A 22137-nucleotide genomic window follows, 5' to 3' on the forward strand; every position below is an offset into this window, starting at 1 on the left:
ATCCTCTTCTTCAGATCTTCAAAGCTATGTAGTACCTTTAGTAACATCTATCTGCTTTCAAAGATCATGATTATCTATCTATTGCATGAGGTATATTTCTAGCTTTTCAAACATACCAAACTATGCTTGAGTGACACTGTGAAGCTTTGAAAAACCAATAATCATAACACAGAATTGTGATAGACATTTTTATGAGTAGGGGAAAAAATGCCTATGCATTATAGATGAAGACATACACATGACCAGGCTTACATCTTTTGTGTGTTCATCCCTTTCAATATACTTTCAATGATCCTTCCAATGAATGGAATTCCCTACATCTTTTTCACTCACCAACTTTCTTCAAAGGCTTTTCCATTTCATTAGAAGACACTGAAATGATCTTACAAGGAGAACAGCTATACTATGATGGAAGAACACATTCTTGTACATGGACTCACCTGCAACTTAAATATTTCCATTTTTGCACTTATATAAGTTTGTTACTTGAATTTCCATTTGGATGGCAAACTTTTAGTGAAAAATTTTATGCATTATTTTATCAAATATTTGGATAGCAAGAGTCCAGATAGTGAGGGCTATCTGTTTTGCAGGAATATACACATTTAGTGGTCTATATTTAAAATCTTAGAGTTAAGAAACATTGCCCAATTCATTCCTCCATGCTGTAGGCAGAATAGATTACTGCCAGTTAAGAAACCCTACTACTGCCTATAAATGTTTAAAAGTCAGAGGGGGAATCTGGTCTGTAGCATCTGCCAATTTCTGTCATGTAGAGAATTCAACAATAAGGGGGGCAATTTCAATCTACCAATGTGGCATCATTGAAAGGAAAGTTGGGAAGGAATGCTTATTATTGGTCCTCAGGGACCATGCTGGGGTGGACTGGTAAACAACCTTGATATGGAGTACAAGGTGTGGAGAAAGTGAGGAAAGGGGGGAAGCTGAAACAAATTATTTAAAAAATGCAAAGAGAAACACTGAAGAAAATTCTTGGAGAGAAGAAGTCAGGCCAATAATAGATGGAAGGATGAAGCCAATACAGAAGAGAGACATAAAACTTTATCTGAGGCTTGACAAAAAGAGGTGAGGCTGGTTATAGACAGAGGAATATTTTTAGGTACAGGATGGGAAATTGTGGTACTTAAGACTAAGAGAATTCAGAGTTTCCAATACCTTTTAACAGTAGGAAGCTAAGCAATTGGACAGCCCTGAGGTGTCAAGGTAGATGAGCTCATGTGCGGTATAGGAGCAGATGGTGATCAGGAGCAAGTACTAAATATATGTGTGTGTGCACACATATAGTTATTGTTCTTACCTATCTACCCAACTAGACTGAACTTCTCCAGAGAAATAAAAGTAACTTCTTTACCTTTGTTTCCTTGACATATATTGCCTAGCTTTTTTTTGTTTTCTTTTAACATTATCTCTTTTTTAACTTTTTATTTTATATTGGGGTATAGCCAATTAGGGTTTCCCTAGTGACTCAGATGGTAAAGAATTAACAGTGCTGTGATAGCTTCAGATGAACAGCAAAGAGACTCAGCCATACATAAAGATGTATCCACTCACCTCCAAACTCCCCTCCCATCTAGGTTGCCACATAACATTAAGTAGAGTTCTATGTGTGATACAGGAAGTCCTTGTTGGGTTATCCATTTTAAATATAGCAGTGTGCACATGTCTTCATAAGTAGACATAGACTGAATGATCAAATAAACACAGACAAAATAAGTATCTCTAAAAGGATGTACTATTTTAAATATCCTTTATTTCTCAATCTCATTCAAATCCAATTAACTTGAATTTAAATATCATGTTTATGGTATTTGCTGTTGTTGTAGACAAGGGAGCATTTACTTGGGGAAGAATGACCTTATTCCAAAGATAAAAAATTTAAGTAATGTATTGCTTATAAAAGAGATTACATACACATAGATGACATAAAACACAGGAATCTCACTCTCCCTTTTATAGGATATGTAGAACAGTACTTTTATTATAAAAGCTGAAATATTTTCAATGCTCTTGTGTTAAATAAACTAGTCAAGCTTAGCTCTATCACTTAATGTCTTTATTCTCAGTTCATATTTGCTTATTTCTGCAGTATGAATAATGCAATTTTATGTAATATACCTTTGAGGTTACAGTAAGATTTGGTATAAACGTTTTGCAAATATCAATAAAGGTTGAATAAAACAGTGGCTTGAAGAGAAAACGTTTGAGAGATATCCAAGATTGTAATAAGCAGTATAAATTTATTGCAGTTTACGTCATTGCTTTCTGCTGTGTTCCCTGGTGCTTTTATGTTCTTTATTAATTCATCCATTCATTGATTCTTCGGACCATATTTAAATGACTGTTACCTGAGAGGCATTGATCTATGAGCCAGGATTGCAGCAAAAAAATACAAAAAAAAACAAAGAAAAAACTGTTGTCCTTATGTGGTTTAATATCACAGTATAGTAAAAAGACTACAGCAACAAAATAATAAAGAAGAAATGATAAGTGCTGTGAGGAAAAGCAGAGTAAGACAAGGGGTCTGCAGGTGATAAGGCTGTTATTTTAGATACGGTGGTCAAGGAACGTCAATCTAAGGAGGTGACATCTGGACAAAATAAATAAATAAAAGGGAATAATTGAATCTTTCTAAAGTACTTATGGATTTTGAAGAATTTTTCAAAGTTACATCAAAAATAAAAGTAGGGAATACAGCAGCTCAAGTAAAACTTATAAAGCAGATTATTACACTTAGTTTTGCTTTCTTAAATGGAATAAGTCAAAGAAAATTTATTGGTGACTTGAGTGGCAGATCATTATTATGATCCATTTAAATCAGAAGCTGTTCTTTCCTTTCCCTAACTGACAACTGCTCCAATTACCACCTGTCAGGTGACTGCTGCTAATTGCTATGGTATGGAAAACTAGAGATATAGTTAAAAGGATTCAGTGAAAACAGTTAAAACATTCTAACTGATGGCTTTAATCCTTGCCTATAGAGAATGTATAGAGAATGCTTGCCTATGGGCTTCCCTCATAGCTCAGTTGGTAAAGAATTTGCCTGCAATGCAGGAGACCTGGGTTTGACTCCTGGGTTGGGAAGATCCTTTGAAGAAGGAAATGGCAACCCACTCCAGTATTATTGCCTGGAAAATCCCATGGACAAAGGAGCCTGGCGGGCTACAGTCCATAGGGTCTCAAGAGTTGGACACAACTTAGCGACAAAACCACCATAGAGAAGTCTTGGTGGTAGGCTTAACAAAAATTCTTTCCTTAACTCTGAAAATTTGTGTTTGTCAACTGACTTAGAAAAGAAATATTTAGATAAAAAATATGATTTACATATGAGATCACAAAAGCTAATATTTATTAAGTGCTTACCCTATTTCAGACTTTGTTCTAAGCACCTTATCTTGATTCCTCTTTCAAAAACTAAGCATGCTCTCTCAGTTTTATTTTCTGGAAACTGGGGAGAAAAGAAAAGTAGTACCCTCTTCAGAGTTTTACTGACAAATTTATTATTTACCATCTATTATACAGCAAAAAAAAATTATGTTTTTATCAGAAGGAAGACAGAATAATATATAAAGACTCTCAGACAGAAATGAGCTTGTGTTTTAGGTACTGCAAAAGTCCAGTATGACTCATTCAACGCGTGTGTGTGTGCTCAGTCACGTCTGACTCTTTAAGGCCCCGTGGACTGTAGCCTGCCAGGCTCCTCTGCCCATGGAATTTTTCAGTTAAGAATATTGGAGTGAGTTGTGGTTTTCTCCTCCAGGGAATCTTCCCAACCCGGGGATCAAACCTGCATCTCTTGTGTCTCCTGCTTTGGTTAGGTGGATTCTTTACCATTAGCATCACCTGGGAAGCACTCCTCATTCGATATGCATTCCATATACCCAAAGAGCAGTATGTGCTATATGTCAGAATGTTACTGGTTATCTTTATTTTTTCTGTTTTATCTTTTGTTAAATTTGTCAATGCCTATATTTGCTGAACACATGCAATGAGGGAGTAACTACCAAAGAGCAAGATTTCAAATCAGTTTCCCAACGTGGAAACAGAAAACCTAAGTCTGTTCTTAAAGAAACCATGAAATGCAAAATATGAATCTCCCTTTAAGAAGAGAAACAGCTTTAACAGAAAATTGAAAAAGAAATCACTTTATTTAGGTGCTATGTGTAAATTCCTTCTTTTGAGGATGAGGATAACTTGAGAGGACAGGGAGTGTTCACAACTCTATTTGCTAAAAGGTAGATTAAAGAGACAGGGAGAGAGAGCAGTATGACATCAGGGAAGCACACATTTCCTTTCCAAACAGTCACTCTTTGAATAGATTTCAAGAATAAAATATGTCGGGAAAGTGAAAGCCGCTCAGTCCTGTCTGACTCTTTGCGACCCCATGGACTTTACAGTCCATGTAGTTCTCCAGGCCAGAATACTGGTGGGTAGCCTTTCCCTTCTCCAGGGGATCTTCCCAACCCAGGGATCGAATCCAGGTCTCCTGCAATGCAGGTGGACTCTTTACCAGCTGACCCACCAGAGAAGCTCAAAATATGTTTTAGAGACTTTCAAGTTATAAAGCATGGATGGTTCAGGAAATACTGACAGCTAATGTCAATACACCTATAAGTCATTTCAGACATAACAACTTACAATGAAAACTCTGAGATTTTCCACTGGAGAGTAAGGGTTTTTTTTTTCCCCTAAAGCTATAAGAAGCCAAATTAGTTTTTAGTTTCTGAGACAGTTATTACAACGTTATGTTTTCCTTATGTACAACTTTAAATACTGAAACACAAATGCTTCTGATAGTACTTGAAGCCAAACACGATATGAAGTTCTGTTTATACTTCAATATAAGGTAAAGGTGATTAATTAGATTTAAAATGGAGACTTTATACTTCTACTTCCTTTCTTTGGAGAAATATTTTCTTCTGTCCCTTATAACTTGACAGGAAAAGTATGATGTCAAGAACACTTATGTTTGGAACTCTGAGACATTTAGGACCTTGTATAACAAATTCTGACAGTGTTTAAATAATGTTTAAAGTCAGATCAATAGGCACCTAAGAGTTGTTCCATAATGAAAGTTTTCTATGTGCACAACGTTACAAAGCTCAAACTTAGGTTCTACCCCAAGGTGGTATCAGAAACCTGTGCGACCCTACTCCTTTAAGGAGCAGCAATCTCTGTCTCTATCTGTAAACAACGGAAGATGAATTATGTCACCTGCCTGAAATATTTCATAATATGTCAAGCACTATTCCAATAATCTTATCATTTATTACCATTGTTACCTCAGGTAACAAATTTTAAGATTCTAGGATTGTGCTAATAAAGCTCTTTGGAAAAACTAATAAAATTTGAATCCCTAAATATGAAATTGTATTTCATATAATATTGATATTAAATGTATTTTGTTGTATTCTAGTTATTAGGTATATAACGATATGTTCATCAGATATTTAACTACTTAGAAGGCTGTAGTCACAAATCACGTTTTAATAGTAAGTAGTACAGTTTCCTTTGTATCTCTCTTTTTGCCTTTCTCTGTTTCTGTCTCTCTTTGCACAGAGACACACACACAAGTATATTGCTTCCCTATTTTTAGAAAAATTAGTAAATAAATCAAGTATTTACTATTCTACTAAGTAAGTCCTATGCTTCAGTGACAATCTGTATTTAGGAAATTTTTGGATTCTTGACAAACTAATTTTGACAAATGTTGGCATATGTAGCTGAAATATAAATAATTTAGAGAAAGAAATTTTAAGTTTTCTTCATTTACTGACTTTTCTTCCCTCTCTATTTCTCAGCTTATGCTACTGTCACATGTGACATAAACTCTTACTTTCAGTTTTCTTATTTTAGTCAATAAGCCAACATCATGTACAGAACACTTCTAGACCAGAAAACTATTTTCTTAGAATAATAGTTTGTTCCAAACTGTTTTGTTCATTAAGTATGACATCTGATAGAGATATTTTGGACTTAAAAATCATAACTAAAATCTCATCAAGAAACAGCAAGAATATTCATGAATTATCTCTGCACTTCTAGGTTAATTACAAAACTAAGTCATGCTTTATAATGTAGAGATGGTTCTCAATTAGAAAATCAACTAAGCATAGCTGCTGGATGTTAAATTTTAACATATTTATAAAATACAAATACAGCTTTCTTTATGAAGGGTTTATAATATCCTATCATTAAGCTATAGACATTTGCTTAACAACATTTGAATTAAGCTCTTTGCCTAAATGACATTTGCCAGCATAAGCCATTGGTTTATGTCAACATTCCCAGGTCATTAAAGAGTCATTCCGGTCTAATGTTTATAACGAGAAGTAATAGGAAGTTTTGTCAGCCTGCGACACTGCCATAAATTCTCCAATTTGGTTTTCATTTCCTACAAAGAGCTGTAGAGGAGTTCACCAAGAATAAAATACCTTCAGAAGAGGAAGTTGAAGTCAACGTAGTGGGCCTTGCCAGTGTCCCTTCCCATATTCAGTTAGTAATAATACTCTGCAGGGAGGAGGAACCTGGCAAAAATAAAAACGTGCTCTAAATTAGTTAAAGCTGATAGAAACAATGTGATTCAATGTGTTGGTTTGAATGTAGGCACAAGTCTACAAATAAAATGTGAGTGAGGTAGCAACATATTACAGAGATCACTGGGTTAGTTAGAGTGGGAAACCCAATCCCTTAACGACCAGAGGTAGGTCACTTGCCCCCAAGGGAGTAACTCACAGCCATCATTCAGGGCAGCCTGATGAAACACCTCCAGTCTCTGACTTTGCCACTGGAACTGCTGAATGCCAGCATCACATATCAACTGCTATTCTTCCCAACAGCACACAATGGACGCCTCACGGTCCTTGGAGATGCATGAGATGCCAGACAATACCGAGTCCTCACTGTCAGTCTGCACCTGCCTGACCTGCATAAACTGTGATCCTGTCACCTGCTTTTGGACTAGCCTTCCTCACCCCCTCCCTTCTTCCCAATGGGCCTAAGGAAAATGGGATTGGTGTTAAAGTCAATTTTTCTATTCATATCTTGTGAATCTGAATTATCTATGTAAACACTCACTCTTTTAGAGAAAAATCAAAGATTCCGAACCTAGTTCTAATTCTTGACCCCAAGAATTAGTGCTTAATCAGATGAGGAACTAAATAATCCAGGAAACCATTTAGCTCAAATTACATGCGTTAATATTACTTCAGTGAACAGGCTACCATAGTGACTGTAACCAAGTGGATATGATGGGGTGAAAGAAGGAGAAACACTAAAGGTCCAAACTGCCATGTCTTCCCATGGAAAAGAATTTATGAAAGATGCAGCCTTTAACTCTGGATGGTGAATAAGGCAGTCTGAATCTAATAGTAGGCATTCATTCAAATATTTCTCAGTATAGACTGCAGACCATTGTTCAGTCTGGGATAACCAGAAGTCAAAGAAACACCTGATTTCAAGGAGTTCAAGGTGCAGTGTGGGGGGCAGAGATGAAAATGTGCAGCTAAAGTATGATGATGTATTCCTGGGGATTAGAAGAGGAAAGTGGAGGATATACAGCCATGCATCAGGGCAAGGAAAGGCAGGTCTGGGTGACCTTCCTAAAGGTCAAGTCAGAGTTTATGAAAATTGGCAGCTGAGGCGCTTTGAGTGGGAGAAGAAACATATGCCAAGGGCACTAAGACAGCATGGCATGTTGACATGGTTAGGAATGGGTATGGCATAAAAGGTATGTGTGTGCCTATGTGTCTATGTGTTTAGGGTAAGACGTCAGATGAAACGGGAAAGGTAGGTATGATGTTCCAAAAAAAGATGTTAGCTAAATTTTTTTAGATGTTAGGTAAACACTTAAAACGCAAGCAAGCAAAACAAAAATAAGCTAGAATTTTTCAATATTACAAAAAATATTTGCATGTCAAAGGGCACTACAAAGAGTGTAAAGATACTCTACAGAATAGGAGAAAATATTTACAAAGTAGAGCTGTTAAGGCTTTAGCATTCACAATATATAAGAACTCTTACAACCAATAAAAAGAAAACTCATACAATTAAAATTGAGCAATTAACATATGTAAATGTTGGCGAGAATGTTTAGAAATTGGAGCTCTCATATCTTGTTGATAAGAAAGCAAAAATGTGGAAAACAGTTTGACAGTTACTCCAAAATTTAAACATAGCTTTACTACATGACCCAGCAATTCCACTCTTAGGTATTTATACAAAAGTGTTGGAAGCATCAGGTCAGTTCAGTTCAGCCGCTCAGTCGTGTCCAACTCTTTGTGACCCCACGAACCGCAGCACGCCAGGCCTCCCTGTCTATCACCAACTCCTGGAGTTCACCCAAACCCATGTCCATTGACACAAAAACTTACAATAAATGTTCATAGCACTGTTTTCATGATAGCCAAAAGTGGAAGGAAGTTAAACGTCCAACAGCTGATAAGAGGGTAAACAAAATGTAGCACACCCGTATAACCATACAATGGAACACTATTCAGCCACAAAAAGAAAGGAAATACTGAGACATACACAGACGAACCTTGAAAACTTTATGCTAAGTAAAAGAATACAGAGAAAGCCTCACGTTGTACAATTCAATTTATACAAAATGTCCAGAATAGGCAAATCCACAGTGACAGGAAGCAGATTATAGTTACCAGGAACTAGGAAAGAATAGAAAGTGACTGCCAATAGGTATGGAATTTCTTTTGTGAATGATGCAAACGTTCTGGAATTAGCAGTGGATGGTTGTACAATTGTTATTTTTTTTAATATATTAAAAATCTACTGATTCTATACTTTAAATGGGTGAATTTTATAGCAAACATACTTTATTTTGATTAAAACAACATTTAATATGTTGCCAAAGGAAATGTAAACTCCACAGACACGACATAGTACGTTTGAGTCTCAATCACAAGTCTCCAAAACTCAATTTTATCTTTCTTGGCTTTTCCCATGATCATCCCTTGTACTATAAATGCATTCAATTTCTGACCAACAAATTATCTAGGAATCAGTAAAAATCTAATTTGTTATGATAAGTATAGCAACTTTCTTCTTTTTTATATGGAGACTTAGTGACATCTAGAAAACAAGATGCAAATTAATTCCAATACACTGCATGTAGAATTGCAAAGAGCACAGAAACTCTGATATTGCATGTAGAATGTATTAAAGAAATATCAAGTAGACGTGAAATAAAGACCCGGGAGGTGACTTAGGGTAGTGATTGTTGCTGTTGTTTAGTTGCTAAATCATGTTGACTCCTTGTGATCCCATGGACTGTAACCCATCAGGCTCCCCTGTTCATGGGATTTCTGAGGCAAGAATACTGGAGTAGGTTGCCATTTTCTTCTTCAGGGGATCTTCCCAACCCAGGGATTGAACCCAAGTCTCCTGCATTGACAGGCAGATTCTTTACCACTGAGCAACAAGAGTAGTGCTATCCCTATTACAATTCACAGATCTCTGCTAATCAAAGAAATGTTAGTTACCAGTCTGCACTGACATAGAAGCTTGTACCGGAATGAAAAGTATTAATTTGTTATGATAAGCATGGCAAGTTTCTTAAATAAACATGGCAAGATCTTAAGTATCAGTTTTTCTTCTATAATATTTTTAAAAGTGGAGATCCAACTGGAAAAAGATCCAACTAGAAGAAGAAATACAAAAACAGATTCTTAAAACAGTATATGCACAGCTCGAATTTTGAAGCTGTTAAATTATCATGCTAGCCTAAACTTTCCCTTGATACCCTCCCATATTGGCTTCCCAATTCCTGAACACATGACTTGGTTTTATAAATTCCCTAATCCAAAAAATGTTATCATTTATTTTATGAGAAAACAAAAAGGAGAAGAAATTAGTGTATGTGGAGTTGGACAGAAGGGGAGTAGAGGTACACGCACCCCATCCTTTCTAAGAAATAAATATAACAAATGGTGCCCAAAGCATTCCATTAAAGATATTTATATCGTGTTTCCTATCACAAATTACAAAGAATAAAATTCTGTCAAAATGGAATTCAGAGACATTCCTTCTGTAATTCTCACAAATAACTTCAAAGCCATCACTTATTACATTATAGCTTTACTAAAAAGCTAATACAAGATATGTTTAATTTTATAATTTAATTCTAAAATGCATCTAAGATACTATAATTGCAATGAATTAGTAAAGAAAAATGTATTTGTATATTTGTTTCCATGACAAGTTAATCTATGGTAGCAAAAATTTTAATTCTGGAAAACATTTGAAGCAATTTTTCAAATATTTCATTTCAATCAACTATTGGAAAATACTCAACCATATCTACAAAAAGTTAACTTGAAAATGTTTTGTTGATATTAGACAATTAGAATATACTACTGTTTTTTTTTTCCCACTGGATGAAATGTTTGTTTACTTGAAGATTAAAGTTAAAGTGAACTTAAATATTTATAAAGTGGAGTAAATAATATTGGAGTAGCAGTTCATAAACAGACAAATAACAAATAGGTCTTGAACAAGACAGTTATTTATTGTACTTCTGTGATTCTGGGCAACTCACCAACACTAAATCACAGCAATATGCAAATAAAGCAACTCCAAAGTCTAAGAGATATTTACAAAGAAACTTAGTTCCTCTTGCACTTCATACTTTCCCCTTCTCAACTAACATTTTAAAAACCAGCCAGTTACCACTTAACAAAACTAGCTTCTGGAGATCAGAGAATAATTATTTTCTCTGAGTCCTCAGAAAAAGTTGCCAGAAACAACCACATGTTTTTGTAGTAGAAATGTTTCTAATGTATTTTACTGTGTGGTCCAATCACTTTGGTTGAATGCTTCAAAACTGGTCAAACAAAAGTGCCACTAGCTCTTCATACCTTGATGACACAGCCCAATGAACTCAAGAGCACTCACCTGCACTTATACTGAATCATGCTGGTTCAGTGTGATCTGCTCCCGTGCAGCAAAGGTGAGGTCTTGAGAGACTGAGCCATAAGCAAACAGTCTTTTTTTTTTTTAAAGATATTTATTTATTTGGCTGTATCAGGTCTTAATTCCAGCACATGGGATCTGCATTGCGTCATTTAGGATCTTTCACTGCAGTGCACAGACTCTAGTTGTGTGGTGTATGGGCTCAGTAGCTGTGGCTTGCACGGACTTAGCTGCTCCGCGGCTTGGGGGATCTTAGACATGGGATCCTTCTCACCAGGGATCGAATCTGGATCCCCTGAATTGCAAGGTGGATTCTTAACCCCTGGACAGCCAGGGAACTCCCTCTAGTGGGTTTTAAGTGTCTTTTTTTTTTCCATTTATTTTTATTAGTTGGAGGCTAATTACTTTACAATATTGTAGTGGTTTTTGCCATACATTGACATGAATCGGCCATGGATTTACATGTGTTCCGCATCCTGAACCCCCCTCCCACCTCCCTCCCCATCCCATTCCTCAGGGTCATCCCAGTGCACCAGCCCCGAGCACTTGTCTCATGCATCCAACCTGGACTGGCGATCTGTTTCACACTTGATAATATACATGTTTCGATACTGTTCTCTCAGATTATTCCACCCTCGCCTTCTCCCATTGAGTCCAAAATTCTGTTCTATACATCTGTGTCTCTTTTTCTGTCTTGCATATAGGGTTATCATTACCATCTTTCTAAATTCCATATATATACATTGGTATATTGTATTGGTCTTTATCTTTCTGGCTTACTTCACTCTATATAATGGGCTCCAGTTTCATCTGCCTCATTAGAACTGATTCAAATGTATTCCTTTTAATGGCTGAGTAATATTCCATTGTGTATATGTACCACAACTTTCTTATCCATTCGTCTGCTGATGGGCATCTAGGTTGCTTCCATGTCCTGGCTATTATAAACAGTGCTGTGATGAACACTGGGGTACACATGTCTCTTTCAGATATGGTTTCCTTGGTGTGTATGCCCAGGAGTTGGCAGTTCTATTTCTAGTTTTTCAAGGAATCTCCACACTGTTCTCTATAGTGGCTGTACTAGTTTACATTCCCACCAACAGTGTAAGAGGGTTCCCTTTTCTCCACACTCTCTCCAGCATTTATTGCTTATAGACTTTTGGATAGCAGCCAGTCTGACTGGCATGTAATGGTACCTCACTGAGGTTTTGATTTGCATTTCTCTGATAATGAGTGATGTTGAGCATCTTTTCATGTGTTTGTTAGCCAGCTGTATGTCTTCTTTGGAGAAATGTCTGTTTAGATCTTTGGCCCATTTTTTGATTGGGTCATTTATTTTTCTGGAATTGAGCTGCAGGAGTTGCTTGTATATTTTTGAGATTAATCCTTTGTCTGTTTCTTCATTTGCTATTATTTTCTCCCATTCTGAAGGCTGTCTTTTCACCTTGCTTATAGTTTCCTTTGTTGTGCAAAAGCTTTTAAGTTTAATTAGGTCCCATTTGTTTATTTTTGCTTTTATTTCCAATATTCTTGGAGGTGAGTCATAGAGGCTCTTGCTGTAATTTATGTTGGAGAATATTTTGCCTATGTTCTCTTCTAGGAGTTTTATAGTTTCTGGCCTTACATTTAGATCTTTAATCCATTTTGAGTTTATTTTTGTGTATGGTGTTAGAAAGTGTTCTAGTTTCATTCTTTTTACAAGTGGTTGACCAGTTTTCCCAGGACCACTAAGCAAGCAGTCTTAATGCTACTTATCAGGTAAACAAAGCACATTCAGAGAAACTTTTACCCATGAGACGATTATCTTCTTTTCCCTTTTAATTTCATAAATGAGCATATTTTCCCTCTTTAAGGTATCAAATGTTAAGTGTCTGTTATAACAGATAGTCTGGTCAGAGATAGTTGAAAAGGGTTGTGGGAAAAAAAAAATCACTAACTTAGCCCAAAGAACCTATTCCACAACACTTGGCTATCTAGGGTGAAGTAGTTTTTTTTCCAGTGAGGCTTCTACCTTACCCGACTACGATGCCAAACTAAAAGGAAATACTAATACTTGAAGGAGCTAATTTTATTTTGAGGAAAGAAAAGCTGTCCTCATTCAGCATTATTTCTTAGAAGTCTTCAAAAAGGTGCCTGGCATTGTGTTAAGAACTGTAAATCCAAGTAAGATATAATACTAATCTTAAACCACTCAACCTAGTTGGGGAAACAAAGGAAGAAGAATGTATAAAGGCCAAGATTTATAAAACAGAATGGCAACTCAGGAAATAAAAACTTTGTGGCTAAAGCACAGGGCAGATATGGGGGAACAGCCAAAAGATGAGGCTAGGAAGAGAGACAGAATTCAGAGTGTGGCCAATACTTATTAAGGATGAACTAGATGCTAACAGTGCAAAAGGGTACCCTTTTCTCCATATCCTTGTTAACATTTGTTATTTCTTGTCCTTTTTGATAACAGCTTGGTGTAGCTACTATGAAATGCAGTATGGAGGTTTCTCAAAGAATTAAAAATAGATCTACCAAATGGTCAAGCAATTCCACTATTAGGTATCTATCTGAAGAAAATGAAAAAACTAACTCAAATAGATATATGCACCCTATATTCATTGTAGCATTATTTACAATAGCCGAGATATGGAAACAATCTAGGTATCTATCAATGGATGAACAGATAAAGATGTGGAATACATGCAATGGGACACTGCTCGGTCACAAAAAAAGAATGCAATCTTGCCACATTGGACTACGTGGGTGGCCTTTGTGGGTATAATGTTAAGTCAGAGAAAGACAAATACTACATGATTTCACTTATAAGTGGAATCTAAAAACAAAAGAAACGAACACTAAATAAGTAAAAACAAAAAGAAAACCCAGACAAAATAAAACAAAACTCATAGATACAGAGAACAGACTGGTGGTTGCCAGAAGGGGGGATAATAGGGGGACTGAAATGGATGAAGAGGATTAAGAAGTACACAGTCTTAGCTATAAAATAAATGTCATGGGGATTTAAAGTACAGCATAGAGAACAGAGTCAATAATATTTTATTAACTTTGTACAGTGACAGACGGTATCTAGACTTATTGTAGTGATTATTTCACAACATATACAAATGTCAAATCACTATGTTATACACCTAAAACTAATGTAATATTGTATGTCAACTATACCTCAATAAAAATCTAACTATATGCCAGCTGCTGTGGTAAATGCCACATATATTTTTTTCTCATTTAATCCTTGCAAAACAAGTCTATAAAAGCAGACCTTATTTTGATCACCCGATTATAGATGAGGAGTCTGAGAAATAAAGAAGGTGTGTACATTGATACCTATGCTACCCAGTTAATAAGCAGGAGAACCATGATTTGACTGTGGCTCCAAGATTCCAGAGTCTATGCCTAAAATAAAGGGCCTTGTGTAGAAAAACAAGTTTTGTTTCTTTCTTGTTGTGTCTGACTCTGCAATTCCATGGACTGCAGCCTGTCCCGCTCCTCTGTCCATGGAATTCTCCAGGCAAGAGTGCTGGAGTGGGTTGCCATTTCCTTCTCCAGGGGATGTTCCCGACCCAGGGACTGAACCCAGGTCTCCTGCACTGCAGGCGGATTCTTTACCAACTGAGCCACCACGGAAACCCTTGCAGATGAAAAGGTGTCAGGGATGAGTCTCACAAAGACAAGCCGCACAATGAGTTTGACTCCAGACAAAGGTGACACTGACCCAAAGTTCTGCATGAACTTCAGGGGACAGACCATGACGTAGGTAGGCATCTGGAGGGCCAAAGTGGTAATGGAGGCTGGAAATGACAGAGCTGTGAGTTTCGGCAGCAGAAATGAAAAGAAGCCATGGCTCTACTCGAACACTGATTCATTTAGAGATATTTAATTTCGAAATAATGACTCTGAAATAAGAAATATGCTCTTGATAACCCCTAAGAGTCATATAACGTCCTGGTCTAAAAGAATGATAGGTGATAAGGACTCCTATTATGGCACTATTCCTGCTGAGAATTTCTCTTTTCTCCTATTACTTTCTTCCTCTTCTGTCTTTTATTCTTGGCAATTCTGAATTCTGAAACAAAATTGTCACCCTTTCAATACACATGTGAGTCTCAGCAAGCAAGGCTGACCAATGCTGAAGTGTAACATGTCCACTACAATCAGCTGCTGGCATGGCTGTGCTTATGTTTCACTGTGACTTTTCAGACACCTTCAAGAATACAATTGTGCCTCCTTTGCTAATTAAGTTTATGTTTAATTTTTAAAGGGGATTTTTTAATCCAAAAGAGGATTTTACTAGATAGGAGTAAAATGCAAATAACAAACTTGTCATGATTACAATCTTCCCCTTGATTGTTATGAAATAAATGAGGCTAATCTACAAACATCAGTGTGCCTTGCACCTCTCTAAATCAAAAGGGCCCCGACCTACTCATATCAGGGCACTGTCCTACCACTCACCTCTTCCACCTTGACGTCTTAGCACTGTAAAACTTTGAAGAATGCTACCTGATATAACGCAAACACGATACACACATTAGTGTGTAGTCTGTGTAGTCTGTTTATATTTCTTTAGGAGTTCTGAATAGGCAGCATGATTAACTGTGGAGTGATTTTTTAAAATATTTTATTTCTTTCTTTACTTAGTTGCTGTGGGTCTTAGCTGCAGCACACAGGAGCATTTGTTGCAGTGCGTGGACCCTCTAGTTGCGGCGCTCGGGTTCCAAAGCATGTGGGCTCAACAGCAGTGGTCTGTGGGCTCAGTTGCTCTGCGGCATGTGGGGTCTTAAGTTTCCCAACCAAGGATCCAACTCCCATCCCCTGCACTGCAAGGCAGATTCTTAACCACTGGACCACCAGCTAAGTCCCAGCAGTGATTTGAATGGAGGGAAAAACATGCTCTGACATTTGGGGACTCATATCTGAGTTGTCCATGATTCCTAGAGATTTAGAAGATCACTTTGAAGATATTCTAAAATTTAAGTAACTGACCTGAAGAACTGTTAGTTGAGAGATGCGTTATGTGCACCCCCAGATTGATGCCTGGCATCACAAAGACCTGAACTGGACACAGGAGCCTGTTATTGCTGGTCACCTGTCCTCCTGTGTATGAACCACCTGTCCCCTGGCCAGGCCATTGCCTCTTCCCCCGCTTAATAAGGCACTCAGCTCACACTAATCAGAGCTTCTCTTTTAGGATGAAAATTTATCCAAGGGTATACACATGGAGAGAATGGCCAAATATAACCCTTCTGAAGAAATGACAAACATCAAGGGGAAGAGAATCATAGTCTTTTCTCTGTAAATGTGAACTATGAGGCCTGGAACTAAGAGCTGACCATCTCTGTTGCCACCTGTTACTCAGAAATGGATGTCAAAGTAAGAAGTGAGTAAAGATGCAAGAGACATGCATGCATCCAGGATATTCGTGCTATTGGGTGAAGCCCTGGCTGTACCAAGCTTGAATCAATACCACACCCTTTACCCTTCCCATTCCTTTCTCAGTGAAGCTAATTTGATTTGAATTTCTGCCACTTGCAGCTGAAAGTCCTGATTACCAGTGCAAGAACAGCAGTAAATTAACTTCCTCTTTGAAAACACAAAATAATAGAATATTGGTTAAAAATAACTACATTATATAATGAAATAAACTCATTATCAGTAGATTAACTTGAATTATGAACTGATACTTATAATTCCTTCGGCACTGAGTAACCAACTTTGGAGAACCTAAAGAGACAAAACCAAAAGGATCCTTTTTTTTTGGAGAATCATTTATGATGAAAGCTAATAGGAAAAAGCTAGTAGATCTCAACATTTAAAACAATGTAGAGAGTTGCATTTAGCAAGGCACAGTTTCAGTTGAGCACAATGGAAAATATGAGTGAATATAACATTTCATGAATTATGCATTATCCTCATTTGGTAAGCATTCTGACCTCTGCTATTTCTGTTCTGGTGTCTGTTGTAGTCCCAATTTATCAGGAAAGAAATTAGCTTGGTAGATAATAGATAATGGTAGAATTAAAGACAGGAAGTTGAAAACCCTTATAGTAATTTAACATTTAAAAGCATGAAATTAGTTTTGAAATTAAAATGAAATCAAAGAGTAGGACCAAGAAGTAACCTCTTCCTAATTCAAGCTATAATTTTTAAGAGGACATAAAATTGCTTTCTATATTTTTATTCTCCACAATGTAGTTCAAATGTGAATGAACTAAATATATAATAAAAACATAAAGAATAGTGAATCAATCAACATAGGCCCTGCACTAAAACTAAATATATGGCACATTAAAAAAAAATCTGGTGATTAGATATAAGAGAAAACTTTTATAGAGGACACTTTATTTTTGAAATTATTACCATAGGCAAATAAATATTTTCATCATAAACAGAAAATTTTATTATGTTTGTTTATTTTCTATCCCAACTCTCACAAAAATGCACAGGGATATATTTTTGTCCAAGCACTTAGGGAAGTATTAAAGGTATTTAACAGACACTTGTTTAATGAATAACTGGAAAGTTAACTATGACAATGTTGAATGAAAATAAACACCATATACAGCCCTCTAGTTTGTAACATAATTTATATTTACCAAAATGTACTTTAATGAGTAAAACTGATAACTGAACACAAGAGGAAAACTATACATAATTTAAACCCAAAGAAAACACCTAGGCCCAGAGGATACTGGTTTGAAAACAAATATGTTCCCTATTCATTGGCATGCAGTCTCTTTTTTCCTTACAAATGAGACCCAACAAGTCAAATGAGGAGAAAGAAGGGAGATAGAAAAGAGAGGCGGGGAGGGAGAAGACCGGGAGGAAAAGAGGTAATTTCCGTGACATAATGGTATAGACAAGTGACTCCAAGACTCATATATTCAGTAATGTGATGGAGTCGCTAATGTGACTTCCCCCTATTCCAGCTACAGACAGACAGAAGTCAGAGATAAAATTTAACAGTAAATATTCTGAGCTTGTAAGAAAAAAGGAAAATCCCCAGATGCTAAAAATGAAGATAAAACAGTGAAACCAGTAACCCATGAGCCCTAACTGGGGAGCTAGCTTACAGCACAGACGGTGGAAACTTAGTGAATGTATATCCATAATGGGATCAAGGATGTGGCAAGAAGTTGGAATGGAGGCCAGCCCTTTTATTTACATTTTTTTGCAATTCAATTTTTTTAACTGGAGTGTAATTGCTTCACAATGACGTGTTAGTTTCTGCAGCAGCCGAGCTCGCTATGTTACACCGCAGGCTCTCACTAGCTACCTATTTTACACATGGCAGTGTATATACTATACGTCAGTGCTACTCTCAATAGAGGCCCTTTAAAGTTAGCATTCTTGACAGGCTTACACCTCAGTAGAAGGAACACTAAAAGAGCTCTCTCCATCAGCTCATGGAAGCAACAAGAGCATTGTTTCGTCCAAGACTGTACACTGAATTAGAGGAGAGAAGGAGGGTTGATATCAACAGAAATGATCTCTCTGATGATAAACAGAAACCCATTTGTCCACTTGAGGGTGTAGAAACCAAATTATACTGACTGCAGGGTTCAGGAGGCCTGAAGTTGAGGAAAAGAGAAGTGACGTTAGAAGATGATAGAAAATGGCTTTTTAAATATCCAGGTTTCTGATTTTTTCCAAATAAAACAAACAGCCAAGTTTGCTCAGAAATAAAGATCTGATCTCAAAAGAGAAGAACACAGATGTATATAAATGTGTTTTAAGAAGAAACCCTCAAAATAATAATGATCCTCTTGGAAAAGATTAAAGTGGAGAACAGGGAGGAAAATATTAAAAACGAGCCCTGGGATTAAATTAAAATTTTCTAATCAGAAGCAAAAATCACCTGGTAACTTGACTATTGTTCTATCTTCACTGACAACAGGAAGAACCTGCTTGTCTTTCCAGGGGTAGAATTTAGGTCAGAAAATATGAGCAACGTTAAATTTAAATATATTTTTCTTACTCTTTTTCTTATCTTATTGGGATTATACTGCAGGCAATGCTAACATTTTAATATCCAAGTAAACACGATAAAATTTACCTAACCAGAGGATCCTAACACTCATCTTATGCAACACTTTAGGCCAACCTGATACAATATCATTCTGATTTTTCAGGTACTACAAATCATTTTAACAAATAAGTAGTACATTTTCAAAACTGCTTATGGGCTTGGAAACATAATTTGATTGCTTAACAGAATTATTAGAATTAATAATAATTAATAGAATTATTCTATTGATAAAATTCTTACTTTATAATCACTGACTTAAAACTTCAAAGACTCCCTTTGATCAGGTAAAAAAGACAGACTAGAAAGTTGTATGCCCATGATCAACCACACAAATCTTGAGAGACCAAGATGGAACCTTAATCATATCACAAGTAATTAAAGCAGAGTAAAAAGGAGTAATCTGAAAGTAGAATTTGCTTCATGAATACATTAAAACATTTAAAAAGGAACAGAATCACTACACTTAATTCCATCTGTTTTGCTTATGTATTTGTTAGTTATTTGCTCAGTCGTGTCTGACTCTTTGCGATCCCATGGACCGGAGCCTGCCAGGATCCTCTGTCCATGGGCTTTCCCAGGCAAGAATACTGGAGTGGGTAGCCATTCCCTTCTCCAGGATATCTTCCCGACCCAGGGATCGAACCCAGGTCTCATGCACTGCAGGGAGATTCTCTACCGCCTGATCCACCAGGGAAGTATGCATCATGTATTTCAATTTTTTATTATGTTATTATTTTTTATTGATTTCTTATTGTTCATAACCATGAATATAACAACTTCTGAAACTTGTGATTCCATCTAGTGAATCATCAAGCCTGAAGGTAGTCTTGGAGATTGCTAACACACCTTTTAAAGCCATGGTCAAGTCCTATTAAACCCAGGAAAACTTTCCTCATCCAGCACTCTTTGGTTTTCCTCTTCTTTGCCACTAATTTGTATATTGTCTTATCTTTTTCTATGGTTCATTGAGCTTTTGACCTATGAAAATTTTACTACCCCAAACAGATAATTACAAAATTTTAACAAATAATGTATATCTGAAGCTACACCTAACTGGACATTTCAATAAAACCTGTTATACTGAACTTAATTCAGATACTTACTGGCAATTTCAGTGTAATACTAATCAAACACTTTCATACTGTGCAATTCAAACAAGATGGCTACATTAGAGACCTTTAATTCATTTCTATGCTGAACTGAAAAACAAGTATCAAAAGGAAGGCAAGTGTTTCCCCCACTAGCCAAGTGAACACACACTAGCAGGAGATGGTTATTTTCCCTCCTCAACATTTAATTGGCCATATGAATTATTTGTATATACCAATCAAGTTTAATGGCAAGTTGATATTAAAAAAAAAAAGAGATTGACTCAGAGTCCAAAATATATCACTAGATAAGGCAAGCATTATTCTGCTAGTTCTTTGCAAACAGCATTCAAGTTTCTATGATTTCATCTTAGCATTTAGTATCCACTTAAATATACTGAGGGTGATTTTATGTTCATAAAAATACTAGGGACCCATTTTTACTGCTGAAAAAGATCTTAAATTTTGCCTACTGAGGAAGGGAGCTCACAGAAGTTATGTGATTTGATCAAAGACATACAAGCTAACTCAGATCTCTTAATTTCCATCTATGATCTAACTGTAGAAGCATACTGTACTTATACAAAATCTATCATATTGATGATGACTGCTGGCTGTGCACACATCTCTTCCCTTCTTTTATTTCATAAGCAGCAAATAGGAATTGTGATAGATGACATCATCTAAATTCATTCTTCAATAGAAATGCTTTCACCTTTAAAGAAAATTTTATGCTATGATGAACACTAAACATGGCATCATTACTTCTATGGTACAATAAAAATCAAAATAATCTGTGTATACTTGCACATAAATGTAAATATAAAACTTATTTTGAGGTTTTCTCTGTATGGGCATCTTCCTAAAACATTCAGATCCAAATGAAACATATAAATCAGGTAAAAGAAATGTGATTGGTAAAGTTCAGAGTGATTCAAGAGTTTGATGTGCATTAACAGCAACAGTGATATTGGATAACATTCCCTGAACATGAATGAGAGTAACCAGCATATACACGGCCGGGGCTGTCCTATATTAGCTCATACAATCTTCACAGCAACCCTGTCATAGATGCTATTATCATATCCACTGTATAGCTGAGAAAACTGAAGAACAGAGAAGTTTAGAAATTTGATAAAGATAAATGCCAAAGTTAGAAGTCAAAACCAGGGAATCTGTTTTCAGCCTTACGACTCTTAACCATTGCAACATTATGCTATATTGTCTCCTATAGGTAGCAGGTCCTCTGTCGGAAAAATGTGCAAATAAAGAAGAACACAAATAGATTAATTCTAAAGGGAAAATGTGCAGATTCTGAGAGAATATTAATGAAGCAAAGATATTAATGTTTGTTTACATTGTTAGCAGAATACATTACATGGAAATTCATTAACAGCTAAACATTAAGAAAATGCATTGTTCTCCTGAGGGAAAAATTTCTATGAACTAAAAAAATTTAACCATTCTCTCCAAAGTCTCCTTCCTCTTTTATCTTTTATTACTTCTATTCTTTTCCCAAAAGGTCTGTTACCCACTTCTGAGTGACAAATGCATTTTTGTTTTCCCTACAAAATTTCCTTTATAGTTCAGGTGGCTGTAGAAGAAATTATAGAAAAACTACAAGATTTGAAAGTTAAAGGATGTGGATTATATTTCTTTTATCTTACACCATGTGAGTTTTATTCAAACACAACACACACCATCTCATGGCTTCTTTTGTACTGTTTCAGCACCGATAAGCCGAAAGAGTCCTTATGGCTCCCAAAGTCCAAAATATTAACCATCTGGCCTTCTACAAAAAAAATTTTACCCATTAATGAGATAATCCACAGGTAAAACACTTAAAGAGAGTTCCTCCCATGCTGATCATCACTCAGGACAGGTGAGCTCAGCATGGGGACAGAGGGTGGCTGATATCAGCAGAGAGCACCAGGTGCTCTGAAAACAGAAAGGAAATGTCTCTGGACCAAGGACAAGCCCAGGACACGGCATGGAAGGGTTTCTAAAGCTTTGTTCCTCTTTGTTGGTATAAAACCTTCTTTTCAAATAAAACATGACACTGAAATTCAA

At 36.3% G+C, this 22137-nt stretch overlaps 1 protein-coding gene across 3 annotated transcripts in view; it reads right to left on the bottom strand.

Moving 5' to 3' along the window:
• The window catches only part of OXR1 (oxidation resistance 1), a 485242-nt gene that overhangs the window by 412010 nt on the left and 51095 nt on the right, over nucleotides 1-22137 (bottom strand). Inside the window, exon 2 of one of the 3 annotated variants that reach the window (XM_070477248.1) lies at nucleotides 6453-6545. The exons of the other annotated variants lie outside the window; for them this stretch is intronic. The gene's annotated coding sequence lies outside the window, so the exon portion shown is untranslated. The remainder of the gene's footprint in view (nucleotides 1-6452; nucleotides 6546-22137) is intronic. 3 annotated transcript variants of the gene reach the window in all.

Source organism: Odocoileus virginianus, chromosome 15 (genome assembly GCF_023699985.2).
Source record: "Odocoileus virginianus isolate 20LAN1187 ecotype Illinois chromosome 15, Ovbor_1.2, whole genome shotgun sequence".
Lineage (NCBI taxonomy): Eukaryota > Metazoa > Chordata > Mammalia > Artiodactyla > Cervidae > Odocoileus > Odocoileus virginianus.